Raw genomic sequence first — 16,806 nt, 5'->3', positions numbered from 1 at the left:
TGTACCTTTCTCTGAATACTTTGCATTTCAACTACAGTCTTAAAAATATAAGCGATACTATGCATATTGAGTCCTCTAAAAGATTAGGAATGTTACCTAAAATAATGTTTCATTTAATTCCACTATGAGTCTGTAAATTTTTCTAAAATCATCTTTCAAGTTATGAACAATAATTAACCTACTAATCAGTTTTCCCAAGATATTCTAATTTTACATATTTTGTTCTTGGTAATGGATGTTTTAATTTAGGGATCTAGAAAATACATGCATGTGTGTTTGGCACTCAGTCATGTCCAACCTTTTGTGACCACATGGACTGTAGCCCGCCAGGCTCCTCGGTCCATGGGATTCTCCAGAAAGAATACTGGAGTGGATTGTCATGCCCTTCTCCAGGGAATCTTCCCAACCGAGAGACTGAACCCACATCTCCTGAGTCTTCTGCATTGCAGGAGAATTCTTTACCCACTGAGCCACCTGGGAAGCACCTAGAAAACATAGTCCCTGTAATTATTATTTTTATATTCCAGTGAAGAAGATTATGAATATTAGTGTTCATAAATCTAGCAAACTAAACTATTTTTCTGGAATATTTTCAAGTCAATGCCCATGTGTAGTATATGTTTGTTTTTACAAAACAAAATTATTCACTTACCTTTATTTTTCTTAACTTATTCTATATCATGATGATCTAAACAAAGAAAGAATACAAAATGACAAAGAAAGGTTTTAAGAAAAAATAAAAAATGTTCCCAGATCAATGCTACAACAATTAAAGTGGTGACATAAAGCATCTTGTAAAAACGATTAACAGTTAATCATGCCTGGTGATCTGTGAGTTGTCAATGGGAGTTTTAAAAAAAATGATGAATAAAAATGACAGATGAAAACCTAAACCAGTTGCTGCGGGTACTAAAAACCGGACTGGATGCGATCCTCACACCTGATCAGGTTGAATTTCCTCCAGTCAAATTAACCCACTACCTTATCACTTCACTCTCTTTAACAGCTTAAGTCATGCTCTTTTGCTCAGAGATAAATGCGATTGCAGCTCAAGAACACAATATTTCAGTACTTAACTTCTACATTCATTGCCAAAGAAAAATGCTTTTTTCTTTTTTCATGAGCAAGTTGAAGAAAGGCTATTCTCTGACCTCTGCTTGACTGATATCACCCTATGCAGCCACTCCTTAGAGCACAGCTTCTCACACTTGAACGTATCTACCGTTCACTTGCATGCATGCTCAGTTGCTAAGTCATGTCCCACTCTCTATGACCCCATGGACTGTAGCCTGCCAGGCCCCTCTGTCCATGGAATTTTCCAGGCAAAAATGCTGGAGTGGAGTGGGTTGCCATTTCCTACTGCAGGGATCCTCCTGACCCAGGGGTTAAATCTGCATCTCCTCATTGGCAGGCGGATTCCTTACCACTGCATCACTCTCAGATGTTCACCATTCGCTTAGCGGTTGTTAGAAGGCAGAGTTCAACTTAGGAGCTCCGCTTGAGTAGGGCCCCCAAATTCTGCATTTCCAGTGCAGGGCCTTGGAAAACTTGAGGGAATCACTCTGATCCAGGTTATTATGCATAATTCATAGTCAGAATTCAGAAAAGTAGGATAATAGTCCAAAGAAGAAATCACAAACAAAAGGATTTTCTTGTTGAATGGTTTTCAGGTCAGATGGCCATACAGTGTAAATGGTAGGATGTTTTAATTATTAGAGGAACTCCTGGCCAAACCAAATCAAATCACAAGGCTGGGAGAGACTTTCTGAACAAACATGTGCCCAGTTACACAAAAACATGTAAAAGGGTTTGTGCATGTTGTGCTTCATTTTGAACTCAGAGATTAAAGCATAGATAGAGAAGCTAAAAAGATAAACAGGACTTGTATAATGAAGAAGATTTAATGCAACTGTATCCCAGACTAAATCAATAGCTGGTAACCTAACCGAGCTAGATATTGAGAGAACATGATTTGCTTTTCCCTTTCTTTGCTTAATGGATTCTCTAGCCATTGGATAATTCCAGCTCTACAGATTTTGTTTTAAAAGTTCCCCAAGACAAATCTCCATTTAAGAAGATAAGGTGTATGTTGAATAACTCTGATACTTGAAATCCTAAAACCACTTATTCTTGCAAGTAAATAAAATGATTTTTCAAAAATCTCCTTCTTATTGGAAAACCTTAACAAAACATCCTGCTATATAAATGGTGTTTGAATCGGCTGGGCCTGACCAGTATCAGTGTTAATGTGTTGAGGGTGGCTGTTTGGAAAAGGAATTAGAAGACATTAGTTAAATGATCAAACAAAGCATAGGGGACTCCAAGGAACATTGATAAATTGGTGGACATCACTGGCAACCTCTCTAATTTGCTTAATATCCAGTTTTTAATCTTGAGATCTTTTCTTTTACTGTTGCTTGCCTGGAGAATCCCATGGCCAGAGGAGCCTGGTGGGCTAGAGTCCATGGGGTCACAGAGTCAAACACGACTGAGCAACTAACACACACACACACAAAATTTTCAAATAATGTCAAAAGGCATTTAAATTCTGTATCTACTCCACACTTCTAGAGGCTTGATCACTTTTTTCCCCTGCAAATTTCACCCCACTTAATCTCTGTGTAGTTCTTGTTTTCTTCCTCTTCCTCCTTCTTCCTCCCTTCTACCCCCCTTTCCCTTCTTTCAAGTGACTGGATTGTGTAAATACCCTGGAATTGTGCCACAAATTTGTTGAGGCCAAGATGTCATCTTAGAACATGGAGCATTTCAGAGTAATCAAAACAAGCCAGTTACATATTGACCTACTTATTATCTTTATTCTCTTTTACTCTCTAGGCATCAATCCAAAGATCACACCAAAAAAACAACTTAATATAATTAAAACCACTGGTACCACAGCACAGGTCAGAAGATTGATTTGGGGCCAACCTAAAATTTAGCTTCTTTGGTTAAACATCATGTATATAGACATTGGTTGAATATTCTCTACAGGTGCAGGATAGTGTGGTGGTTAAAAGTACATAGTAGATTGCCAGGGTTCAGTTGCTCTGCCACTACCAACAACTTGACTTTGGACACATTGCTTTGTGTTCTTCTGCTGTAGTGCGGTGATGACTGCCTCCCTCGCAGGGATGTCATCAGGATGAAATGAGTGAATAGAATTACAATACTTAGAACAGTGGCAAGCAGAGAGGAGCCGCTATTCTGGGATCCCCACTCAGTCGTAAATGACTTAGAGAAAAATTTTGTGTAAGTTTGGCTGAATCAAGCATAGGCATATCTATATTCAGTAAAATTACTCAAGACAAAGAAATTGTGTTAATAACATTAATAGTTTTTATTGTTAGGGAAAATTCTAGAGGAACAGTTAAGGAAAAAAAAATTAGAAAAGTGGCCTGGACCTGAGAAAGGATTCAAAGGAGTAAAACTGGGAGGACTGTGTAAATTTCTCTGATGAGGATGGGAGGTGGGGTGAATAATAGATTGCAGGCCCTTCTTCTGCCTTCCCTGTCTCACTGCCGGTTGTCTGGTCCCCAAAGCAGCATAGAACTTCTCCAGAATAGGGGCTACAAGTCCATCTCCTCAGCTTTGTATCTAGGGGTAAGTCTGGAACAGAAATCTGCAGAGCTATTGTTTGCATATGCAAGTTAAAAGAGCAATAGCTTCTGGTCTAGGGGGCAATACAGCTGACAGCAGTAACCAGTAAGGGCTTGCAGCACCACTAAGGTTTTCACTGGGGCTTCTCTGTTCATGAACTACCTCTTCAACCATCTATAACAATCACTGTCACTGATGACCTCCCTGGTGGCTCAAACGGTAAAGTGTCTGCCTACAACGCCGGAGACCTGGGTTCAATCCCTGGGTCGGAAAGATCTCCTGGAGAAGGAAATGGCAACCCACTCAGTACTCTTGCCTGGAAAATCCCATGGACAGAGGAACCTAGAAGGCTACAGTCCATGGGGTCACAAATAATCGGACACGACTGAGCGACTTCACTTTCACTTTCTCTGTTCATGAATTACCTCTTCAACCATCTATAAGGATTACTTCCACTGTTACGTATAATCTTTCCATCAACTGGGTGAGGAATATATTTTTTTTGCCTCCTCCATGAGGAGACATAAGACTCAGAAATATTGTTAGTTGCCCAAAGTCACATCAGATAAAGAACTAATATTTTTTAACCAGGTCTTTCATCATGACTCTCCATTCTACACAATTTCATGCATATGTTTGCATGTTCAGTTGCTTCGTCGTGTCCAACTCTTTGTGACCCTATGGACTATAGCCTGCCAGGCTCCTCTGTCCATGGGATTCTCCAGGCAAGAATACTGGAGTGGGTTGCCATGCCCTTCTCCAGGGGATCTTCTTGACCCAGGGATTGAACCCGCATTTCTTGTGTCTCCTGCATTGCAAGCAGATTCTTTACCAATGAGTCGCTAGGAAAGCCTACACGATTTCATAGATTAATCTAACTTATCTTCTCTTCTTTGAAGATTTGCACAACTCTATAAAGTTGTCATCCACTCCCCTGATTCCCATATACTTTGCATATTCCGTTCCTGGGATATCTATGAGACTCCATCATAATTACATAAATGTATATACCACTCAGTGGTAGAAACCATGTATCTTTTTCATCAAATGCTTAGAATAAAATCAATGTTCCATAAATGCTGTTTGAATGAATTAAATAGATGAACTATAAAAAGAAAAAAGACAACCCCTCTGCAAACCCATTTGTTTGGGTTAATATCCTTTTATCATTCCACTCTAGACTTTTATAGGGATACTTCATAGGCAAATAACATCTTGCTAGTACATTAAAATGTGTTGACTGGGAGGCCATGTTATATAATGGGTAAAAATTTCAATTCCACCTCTAATTAGATTTGGGAAAAGTTACTAAGTTTTCCAGACTATAGTTTCCTTATCTATAAAGCATGGATAAAATAATACTTACATTTTAGGGTTGTGAGGAGGAATAAAGAGGCTAATGCATGTGCAATCCATATGCTAACTGAGGTCACCTTGCCCCATAACATTAGAAAATTGGCTTGAAGATTTGTTTAAGCACTTTGCAAAGTCCAATGCGCCCCACAAGAGTTCTGAACAGTCCCACAGAGATGCCATTCTCCTTTTATGACCCATTCTTCCTCTCCCTTTGTTGGTAAAGAGACCAGAGACAGTGCAGAGAGGGACTGGTGAGTGGGCAAGCAGCTAGGACATCATCCTTATCAAGGATGGAAGCATCCTTATACAGTTGGAAGTGGAAGCATTTTAGTTATGATGGTGGGGGAGTTAGCTCCTTTCTTCTAGTCCTGTTTGCGCAGGAAGTTTTAAAGTTTGGGTCTTCCAAGCATCTAGGGAGAAATGAGGGATAGGGTGGCAGTCCATAAGAAAAGTCATGGTTTCACTGGTATCCATGGCAACAGGGGGATGGGCTGGTGGGCTATGCCTAGAGCTGCCTCCTTCTCACTAAGCCTCTGAGTGAATTCTTGCCACTACCAAATTGGCTAGGCTGAGGGAGTCAGAATGTATAATAATAATTACTTTAAATTTTATAAGGTTTTTCTCCTGGGAAAAGAATATCCCTTTATACCTATAAGACTATTTTTTAACTTTAGGAAACTGACTACTTTGAATTGTATTTTTTTTTTAAACCATTATTAATGAAAGTAGAGGGTGACTTCAGAGAAGGCAATAGCAACCCACTCCAGTACTCCTGCCTGGAAAATCCCATGGACGGAGGAGCCTGGTAGGCTGCAGTCCATGGGGTCGCACAGAGTCGGACACGACTGAAGCAACTTAGCAGCAGCAGCAGCAGCAGCAGCGGGCAACTTAAGTACCTATGGTTTTATGTAGTAAACACAGTGCTTCTCATATTTATTCAAGTGGCAGGGCACCTGACAATGTAAGTATTTGTTATGAAATATCAGAAAATTGTGATTCACTGATTTTAAAATAAGTGCATAATTTAGGATAAAAGCGGATACCATTTAACGTTAGATTTTACGATGACCAAGTGGTATCAGGTGGCAAAGGTTTAACAAACTTAAAATTAAGAATATTGTATCCATTAGATTAATTTGTTGTAACCTCAAAGGGTAAAAGACTGCCATTATTCAACTGGAAGGAACAACTAAGTTTGGCAGATAGAACACTGTGGCTTCATGAAGGCTTCGTTTGGGACCTTCATTTTAAGCTACATCAGCAAGTCATTGACATAGGTTATTCTACGGCACAAAATCATTTATTCATCCATTTATCCCAAAGCACCAGCCATGTGCCATGCACAGTGCTGGCTGGGGGACTGCACCATGAATACTATGAACAGATTACAGGGTCCCTGATCTTGAGGAGTCTATAATCTAAGACAAAGGGAGTCATTTTCAATAATCTGTGATGAAATCTATGATACAGGTGGCCAAGCGAAGAGGAAGAAGGGCATTTAACATAACTTGATGGTGAGAAGAAGGAAGAGATAGAGAAAACTTCCTGTAGGATGTGATAGCTATGCTGATAACTTACAGAATAAATTTCGATTGGCCCTCCAGTAGTTGAATGGAAAAATTAAAATGGCTATATATATATCAGATTCTCCAGGTTAGAAGACTGGAGTGGATAGCCATTCTTTTTCTCCAGGGGATCTTCCCAACCCAGGGATGGAACTCCGGTCTCCTGCATTGAAGGTGGATTCTTTACCATCTGAGCCACCAAGGAAGCCCCAAATAATGAACTACATAAAATAAATAAATAAATGTGTATGTGTAAACAAATTCCCAAAACATAACGATGAATGAGAAACAAAGTTACAGAATGGCATGTACTTTATAGTGTCATTTAAGTAAATTTTAAAACACAACACAACCCTCTTGCACTGTTGGTGGAAATATAAATTGATACAGCCACTATGGAAGACAGTATGGAGATTCCTTTAAAAACTAGGAATAAACCCACCATATGACCCAGAAATCCTACTCATAAGCATATACCCCGAGGAAACCAAAATTGAAAGACATATATACCCCAATATTCATTGCAGCACTATTTACAATAGCTAGGACATGGAAGCAACCTAGTTGTCCATCAACAGATGAATGCATAAAGAGGTTGTGGTGCATATACACAATGGAATGTTACTCAGCCATAAAGGGGGACCATATTTGAGTCAGTTCTAATGAGGTGGATGAACCTAGAGCCTATTATACAGAGTGAAGTAAGTCAGAAAGAGAAAGGTAAATGTCGTATACTAACACATATATATGGAATCTAGAAAGATGGTACTGATGAATTTATTTGCAGGGCAGCAATGGAGAAACAGACATAGAGAACAGACTTATGGATATGGGGAGAGGGGAGGAGAGGGGGAGATGTATGGAGAGGGTAACATCGACACTTGTTATGGGAATTTGTTGTATGTCTCAGGAAACTCAAACAGGGGCTCTGTATCAACCTAGAGTGGTGGAATGGGGAGGAAGACGGGAGGGAGGTTCAAGAGGGACGGGACACCATATGTACACCTATGGCTGATTCATGTCGATGTTTGACAGAAAACAATAAAATTCTGTAAAGCAATTATCCTTCAATTAAAAAATAAACAAATTTTAGAAACATACAACAATGCTTTAGTTTAGGAAAACACACTTATGTAACAATAGTATAGAAACATGTACCAGAAGTTAGATGTATATCAAAATTATGCACATGCTTGTCTTGGGAAAAAGGAAAACAGAACTATAAAAAGAGAAACTTCAGCTATATCTGAAATGTTTTAGTTTAAAAAATTAAATGAAGGGACTATTATAAAATGTTAACATTTACTCATTGTGGGTGCTAGGTACAATATGCATTACATTATTTTCTACATTTTTAAGTACTAAAAATAGCTTTTTCTCATAATTTTAAAACATTGCCCCAAAGAAAATTTAGCATCAATGCTACGGAATAGCTGACTTGCAAGGTATAAATCAAGTCTTAAAATTTATCATCACAAGTGATTTACTTCACAGAATTTTTGCTGCTGACACATCAAAAATTTTTTTTTACTTTATATAAGCTAATACCTCTTCATGACTTTTATATCAAATGCAAAACATATGGTTCCAACACTGAAACTGATCAACTGGAACTTCATCTCTTGTTTCTATAACTTCGGAGGCAAAAAGGCAAGGGAAGGAAAAAGTGGAGAAGCCAAGAGCCTCAGAGACGGCAGGGTAGTTATGATCTGAGTGAAACTGAAAGTCACTTAGTCGTGTTCGACTCTTCACGACCCCATGGACTATACACACTTCCCACTCCTACTCACCCTGTCTATCCTACAGGGGGGTCCGCAGCACCCTAAGTGGGGTCCTATCCATCCGGAAAACTCAACACTGGGGGAGTAACCAAAATTACTCCAGGGGGAGTGATTGAATCACTCCGCAGGGAGCAACAGAGAGTGCTCCAGGGGGAGCTTTTGCTCTGGGGGGAGTAACAGAGAGTGCTCTGGGGGGAGCTTTTGCTCCGAAGAACTTACCTTCGAATAGCCTGTTCCGGGTGCCACTTGCCAGGGTCCAGCCCTGGTGGGTCCAGGGAATTCGAAGGTGGGGACGGCGTCAGCGTCCTTGGAAAAATACATATTTAATTGCAGATATATAGAGAGATTAGAAACGGATAGGGTAGTAGGAAGATTAGTGGAGAAAAAGAGGCTGAATAACTTGGATTACATGGAATAGCATCCATGCTCCAGATGGGAATTCAGCCAGGAAAACAGGGAGCAAGAAAGAAACGACATGGGGGAATCAGTCTTCCTGGAAACTGATCCGATTTCTTTATTTTTGGGTTTGCTTATATACCTTTTGTTACACATAGGGATGAATACAGAGTCGCGCGGGGGTCAGCTGTCCTGACCTTTACCAAAATCAGGTGCTTCACATAAATGTATAAAAAAAAAGGTCTTAGGGGTATTACATCATCTTCTGGCCATGAGATCTGCTGACATTTTATGATCCTTTCTTTCTGATAACAAAAAAGCTTATTTTTTCCAAGGGTATTTTTTCTTAAACCAGGCACCACCCTCCAAATAAAGTTGCATTCCTATAGGGTGAGGGTGTACTGAGTTACAATCAAGAAAGGAATTTATTTAACCCAAGGTTAACATGATAAATCTTAAAGGTTAATACTTATTTCTCCTATATGCTTAAAGGTTAATACTTATTTCTCCTATATGCTAGTTATATTCATTATAAGGGCAGGGAATATGGAGATTTAGCAGCAAACATCAGCCCAACAAATGAAAATCCTTTCACCAATGTTCCCCTTCAGATCTATTTAGTCTTAAGATTAGTGATAAAGTTACATTTTACATAGCAAGGACACAGTGATTTATAACAAAGTACAGTGATCTATTACAAAAGAGAAAATTCATTAACTCAAAAAGTCTAGTATTGCTAACCTTAAAAACTACTATATTTCCTTTTCTATATTCCAAATACATTGATTAATATATTCCCAGGTGCCTAAGGATATGGAGGCCTGGCGCAATCATTGACTCAACAATGAGAAAAGCCCTATGCTAATTAAGACTTTCAAAATACTCCAAAACTCTGTGCTGTTTATGGTTGAGAGGTAGTAAACAATCATGTGCATAGTGGCAGGAGCATGGATGATAATCCTGTCACACAAGCTAGTCTGTCAGCAGAGAGGTTTGACCTGAAACACCCTTGTCACACCCAGGGTAGGGAATTAGCAGCAATTATTGGCACAACAAATGAAAAACCCTTCACCAATATAATTCCTAACCAACCCACTATACTAATAATTTCCAACTCCCCAAAAGAATTTGACTTTAGTAAGTCTAAAACATCTCGTGCCTCTCAGATTGGGAGGCTGTAAACAATCACATGTGGCCGGACAAACCTATACAGGTGGGCTAGATAACCTTTAGAGGAGTCCGTAAGCTGAAACACTCTTGTCATGCCCAGGAATTTTTATTGACTTGGAGCTGCAAGTTAACTCCTTCTCCGAGAGAAATGGTTATGGGGGAGAGCCCCCCGTAAAGTCAGAGGTGTAGGTGAGAGCATAAAACAGACTCTGGTTTTGGGGTAGATGCTCGGGAACAGGGGGTTTCCTGAGGCTTGATCACGCCTTTGCGTATGCCAAGCCTCCTTCCTCATGACCTTTGCCATGGGCAGAGTTCCTCACACTGGCCCCCCGCACATAGAATTCTCCAGGCCAGTATACTGGAGTGGGTAGCCTTTCCCTTCTCCAGGGGAATCTTCCCAACCCAAGGATCAAACCCAGGTCTCCCACATTGCAGGCAGATTCTTAACCAGCTGAGCCAAAAGGGAAGCCCAAGAGTACTGGAGTGGGTAGCCTATCCCTTCTCCAGTGGATCTTCTGACCCAGGAATCAAACTGGGGTCTCCTGCATTGCAGGCAGATTCTTTACCAACTGAGCTATGAGGGAATCCCCAAACTTACTGATCAAGTCTCATTTAGTAAGTAAGTTTCCACCTATTCCAAATTTTAGCAGGAAAAAGAAAATTGACAATCACAATGAAATTCCACTATTCAATTTGATTGAGGGAGGAGTCATAATTATTATACAAACACCTGTTTAGCAACAAGGGATGTGTTTGATATAGAGTGACCAACAGATGTCTAAAAATCTATTTGGAGAAGTTGTAGGGTAAAATTCTGTTGATGTAAACACACATCATCATATGCATCACTAGGTGAACTGAACAAACCACAGCAACAAAAATAATAAGGGTGAAGCAAAACTGACAGTAAAATTCAAAATTAGTGAAATAATTAAAAAGCTAAAAGATTGGAAGTTCAAAATCATGGAAGGTTTCAATCAACAATAATGATACACAGATAACTCTGCATTCTTTCTGAAACTAGTAGGAATTCCTAATACCTCACAGAGTAGAAGCCAAATTATTATACTTCTGCCAGACTTATTAGGAAAATGCTGAACTAGCCTTTAGCGAGCATTGATAATTTGCTAATTTTGGTTTATGACTGCCAAATAGCTATGAATCCCATCCATGATACTCAGATGCAGGAAAGAGTATATTACTTTTAAATTCTAGCCCTAAGTCACTACTTGCCAGATTGTTGAGAGGCACAGTATCATTACAGGAGGAGAGGTCTCACACACCATTCCTAGGGTCCAGAGATTCTCTCTGGACTGATGCTGTCCAGAACATTTGGAACAATGGCACTTAGGCCTTCAGTTCATCACTGTCACTGCCGAGTTTTACAGTGGGCAGCCTAATCCATTTTGAACAAAGTCAGGTGTCTCCAGTCTTTTAGGCCAAACCTATCTCCCCAAATCTGCACATTCCAGGCAGCCAAGGCTGTTATTTAGCCTCACCAGGTGTACCTTGCAGCCACCTCACCAGAAAGGAAATTCAACCTGGGCTTCTGTTGGACTCAGTAGCCCCCAAGGCTGTTCCTTTCTCAGTGTCGGCCCTCTTCCTTTCTTCAGTCCAGTCAATGCCACATTTTCTGATTCTCAGAAGCCCCTGTCAATCCCTTTAATGGTCCTGAAGTGCAAAATCCATTTACTTGTGGGAGTGAGACAGTGTATAGAATGCTAGATACTTTAGAATTCTATCAGAGGTCTGTTTTTTCCAGGGCAGAGAGTCTGAGAAGCAGACATACTTTTTAATTCTCTTTGGGTGAGTCTTCACAGGGGAAAAAAGTCATATAAACCAACACAGGGGAAAAGTACCATTCGATCCCTGGGTTGGGAAGATGCCCTGGAGAAGGAAATGACAACCCACTCCAGTATTCTTGCCTGGGAAAGCCCATGACCAAAGGAGTCTGGCAGAATATGGTCTATGAGGTTGCAAAGAGTGGGACACGACTTAGAGCCTGAACATGCACGTACTGTATGTTCAAGGCTGGCAACAGAGGTCAGAAAATTTTCAGTTACTCTACTTGTATTTAGCTACACTTGCATAGCACAGCCTTCCCACTTGGAAGAATCTGGTTTTTGATACCACTTCAATTGTCCTAGCTGTAGAGGATCTATGGATCAGAACATTAGCCTCAATAAGTTTTAATGACTTTATGGCTTTTGTTATTATAAAAGTAACAAACAAGTATAAGTTTAAAACTTGGAGAATAAAAGTAGTATAAAGAAGAAAATAAATCACATGAATTCACATTTTCTCATTCACCAATAAACCACTATGTGTATATGTTTATATATTTACACCCCTAACACACATACACAAAGTAATTTTTAACAAAATTGGAATTATATTATGCATGTTTATTTCAATTAATAATATATCATGGGCCTGTTCCTATGACCATACACATCTCAGGCAATTAATTTTTTATGATATTGTAGTATTCCAATGAATGAATATGAATCTGTTTTTTATTGTCAAGAATCTGAGATTTTTCCATTTTTCTATATTACAAATAATGCTTTATGAGCCTCTTTGAACACAGATCATTATGTACATCTATGATTAGTTCCTTAGAATAAATTTCTGGAATAAGAATTATCAGATTAACATTGTAGACATCATTAAAACAATTAATACACATCCCCAAATAACACTATAGGAGAATTGTCCACTCAGTTAAGTGTAGGATTCTGGTCAAAAATGGATATTATTCCTTTTTTAAAAGTGTTGCTGTTTTCATAGGCTAATTGTAGTATCATATTGATTAAATTTGCACCCCTTTAATGCCTAGTGAGGTTAAGTGTATCTTACTGGCCATGTACAGTGTTTTTGTGAACTATGTACTCACATTCACTGTCAATTTTTGTTAGGGTGTTTGTCTTTTTCTTGCTGCTTTGAAATAACTTCTTAAAAGTTAAGGATATAAGAATTTTAACTATTTGTGATAACATAATTTTGTATATAAGAATCCTAAGGCAGCTACTAAAAAACTGTTTGAACAAGTTCAAGCAGTTTCACCAAGGGGTCTGTATAAGACCATAATTCAAAAATCAATTGTATTTTTATACAATAACAAAAAATAAAAATAAAGTTAAAAATTCCTTTATAAATAGCATTAAAATTTAATGCTCAGAAATAAAACAAAATTTAACAAAAGAGGCACAAAACTTGTATTCTGAAAGCAGCAAAAAATCATTGAAAGAAATTAAAGAATACCTAATTGGAACGATATCCCATGTTTCTAGGACAAAGACTTAATGTTGTTTAGATGGTAATATTTCCAAAATTGCTCTACAGATTCAACATAGTGCCTATCAAAATCACAGCTTCGGAAAGTGACAAGTTGATCTTAAAATTCATATGGAAAATTAAAGGACCCAGAAGAACCAAAACAATATTTTTTTAAAAAAGAACAAATTTGGAGGACTTAAAATTCCTGATTTCTAAGTTATTGCAAAGCTACAGGAATTAAGACAGTATCACTAGCAAAAGGATAGACAGATCAATGGAATAGAATTACAGCCCAGAAATAAATCCTTATATCTATGGTCAGTTGACTTTTTGACAGGAAAGCCAAGACAATTCACTGGAAAAGTCACTTCAATGCTGAGACAACTGGAGACTTACATGTAAGAGAATTTATAACACACAAAAAAATTAACTCAAAAGGGATCAAACATATATATAAGATCTAAAAGTTATAAAATTCTTAGAAAATATGGGTAAACCCTTATGACCTTGGATTAGGCAAGAATTCTTAAATGCAACACCCAAAACCCCAGCAAAATAAAAAAACTTGGACATTTTCAGACTAAAATATTTTGTGTTTCAAAGAACATTGTCAAGAAAATGAAAAGAAAACCCAAAGAAGGGATAAAATATTTATAAATTATCTATCAGATAAGGGACTTGTGTCCAGAATACATAAAGTACACTTACAATTTAATAACAAAACCACAAATAACCCAATTAAGAAATGAACAAAAGATGTCATCAGACATTTCTCCAAAGAAAATATACAAATGACCAATAAGCACATGAAAAGAATCTTAACATCATTAGGTATTAAAGTATTAAAGTAGGGTATTGGGAAATGTAAATCCAAATCACAGTGAGTTATCACTTTCATTCACTAAGATGGTTATAAACTAAAAGATCATAACAAGTTTTGAAGAGGATGTAGAGAAGTCAGGGTCCTCATAAATTGCTGGTGGGAATATCTTGATATAGGAAGACAGTTTTTCAAAAGGTTAAACATAGATTTACTATATGACCCAGAAATTCTTAAGCATATAGTCAAGAGAAATGAAAACAGATATTCACAAAAAAACCCATAAAACTTGTATATGGGTGTGTGTAACAATATTATTTTTAATAGCTAAGTAGTGGAAAACCCCAGCAAATGTCCATCTGTTGGTAAATGAATAAATAAAATATGGCATACCCATATTATGTAATATTATTCAGCCATTGAAAAGGAATGAAGTACCAATTCACACTATAACATGGATGGATTTAGAAAACAGTATTTTAAGTGAAAGAAGACAACATGTTTTCTGACTCCATTGATTTGAATTATCCAGAATACACAAATTCACAGAGTAGGTGGGCTGCTTGTTACCAGAGACTAGAGAAAGGGGGAAATGAGGACTGACTGCTAATGGGTGTGGTAATTCTTTTTGAGTGACAAAAATGTCAGGAATCAGATAGTGGTGATGGCTACATGACTTTTTGAATATACAAAACAACTACTGAATTGTATACTTTAAAAGGGTTAAATCTATGCCATGGGAATTACATCTCAATGGGAAAAAAAAAGGAGCCAAGTACTAATAAATGTTGCAAATGGTTGAACCTTGAAAACATGCTAAGAAGCCAATCACAACAGACTACTTTTTGCTTGATTCGATTTATATGAAATGCCCTCAGTGGAAAATATCCAGATACAGAAAGTGGAAACCCCCTAGGGCTGAGGGGAATGGGAGGAAATGGGAATGATCTTTAACAGGCACAGAGGTTTCTTTTTGAGGTAATAAAATATTCTAAAATTAATTGCAGTGATTATACAAAATACCATTAATTGTACACTTAAACTGGGTAAATTTTATGGTATGTGAATTACATTCCACTGTATCTTTTAAAAGTAAATTAAGGTTATAAATCATTTGCATATTATATATGTTGAAAATATACTTCTCCATTTGTCTTAGGACAGGTAAAGAATCTGCCTGCAATGCAGGAGCTGAAGGAGATACAGGTTCGATCCTTGGGTCAGGAAGATCTCCTGGAGGAGGGCATGGTAACCCACTTCAGTATTTTTGCCTGGAGAATCCCATGGACAGAGGAGCCTGGCAGGCTACAGTCCATGGGGTCACAAAGAGTTGGACACAACTGAAGTGAATTAGCAGGCAGGTAGGCAGAGACATTACTTTGCCAACAAAGGTCCGTCTAGTCAAGGCTATGGTTTTTCCATTGGTCATGTATGGATGTGAGAGTTGGGCTATAAAGAAAGCTGAGCAGGAAGAAATGTTGCTTTTGAACTGTGGTGTTGGAGAAGACTCTTGAGAGTCCCTTGGGCTGTAAGGAGATCCAACCAGTCCATCCTAAGGGAGATCAGTCCTGGGTGTTCATTGGAGGGACTGATGCTGAAGCTGAAACTCCAATACTTTGGCCACTGATGTGGAGAGCTGACTCATTTGTAAAGACCCTGATGCTGGGAAAGATTGAGGGCAGGAGGAAAAGGGGACGACAGAGGATGAGATGGTTGGATGGCATCACTGACTCGATGGACATGGATTTGGGTGGACTCCAGGAGTTGGTGATGCACAGGGAGGCCTGGCATGCTGCGATTCATGGAGTCACAAAGAGTCGGACACAATTGAGCGGCTGAACTGAACTGAGGCAGTCTTTGTTTAGTACAGAAAAATTAAGTATTTGTAATAAGAAATCTGTTAATCTTTTTCCACATGATTTTTTTTCTTTTCCATTCTAAGAAAGACCACCCTACCATCATAGTAGGTAAATATTTGTGCATATATCCTAGTTCTCTTTGGGTTTGATTTTTAAAAACATTTAACTAAATCCTTTGAAGATGTCTCTCATATTTTGCAACTATTTTGTGAGCTTCTACAAGATAATGTTCTTAACTTAGGTTTTTCTCTTTTCTTTCTTTTCTTTTTTTAATATTGGTAAAGTGTGATAATCAGAAGCTAGAATGCCCTGAATCTAGCTTTAGTGCTTTGTTTTGTATTCAGACTGAAGTATGGTTTTAGCTGCTGTGATAAATCAGGAACTGTCTCCCCTCCACCTACCACCCTCCCTCAACCTCTGAATTAGACTTGGCAAATTACATTGCTGGATATGTTACTTGTTGAGTTGACTTCAGAGCTATAATCTGGAAGTTTGTCTAATTGGAGTGATTAGTTTTGGTCTTGCGGTCATGAAAGAACCAAGAAAGAAGTCTGCAATATCAGATACATTCATCAGTCAAGATAGGGAGGTGTTGATGGCTTCTCTTTCATGTAAATCCAAATGGCTGTGGCATGTTTGGCTCATATTCTTTTGATTTGTGAGCTAATTTTTACAAACTGTAGGAAGAAAACTGCTGCCAACGTTATGGTTTGAAGAGTTGGCTTTTCTATCCAAAGGCACAGAAAATGTAGTATAATGGCTGGCCTCAGATAATGAGGTGGGAGGAGGGAAAGAAAAGGTTGGCAACAGAGTGTGTCCCTTTCTGCCATTTTGCGGGAAATCAGAAATGGCAAAAAAAAAAAAAAGAGAGAGAGAGAGAGAGAGAATGAAATATACTCATTTATTCTTCTCTCCAAAGAGTTTGTCTGTCACCGATGGGTCCTGTGTTGCTCCTTAACCTTTCATTGATGACATTTAGCCCG

The sequence above is a fragment of the Ovis aries genome, chromosome 2, assembly GCF_016772045.2.
Source record: "Ovis aries strain OAR_USU_Benz2616 breed Rambouillet chromosome 2, ARS-UI_Ramb_v3.0, whole genome shotgun sequence".
Lineage (NCBI taxonomy): Eukaryota > Metazoa > Chordata > Mammalia > Artiodactyla > Bovidae > Ovis > Ovis aries.
Note: the sequence above shows the minus strand (reverse complement) of the source record.